Here is a 383-nt window from a genome sequence, read left to right on the forward strand (position 1 = left end):
TATATATATGTATATATAAATATATCCAAATACGATACTGCTAAGTTTGAAATCCAAACACTCGGTAGGGAGATCTAAGTTTATATATACGCAGTTCGACTGTGTAAATGTAACTGCATACATAGACTGTGGAGAGTTCAATTTTTATTGCAGTTGGTGGTTAAATGTGTATGTGTGTGTGTATGTGTGTGTGTGTATGTGCGAACGTGTATGCCTGTCTATATTAATTTAAATATGCGTATGTATATTTCTGTATAAGTGTGTATAAATATGGATATGCATATATGTAAATATGTGTGAACGAATATATGTAGGTAACTATATATAAGTACGTATTTTTATAGGCATGTATGTACGAATGTGGGTGTATGTGTGTGTGTGTA

Source organism: Octopus bimaculoides, chromosome 15 (genome assembly GCF_001194135.2).
Source record: "Octopus bimaculoides isolate UCB-OBI-ISO-001 chromosome 15, ASM119413v2, whole genome shotgun sequence".
Lineage (NCBI taxonomy): Eukaryota > Metazoa > Mollusca > Cephalopoda > Octopoda > Octopodidae > Octopus > Octopus bimaculoides.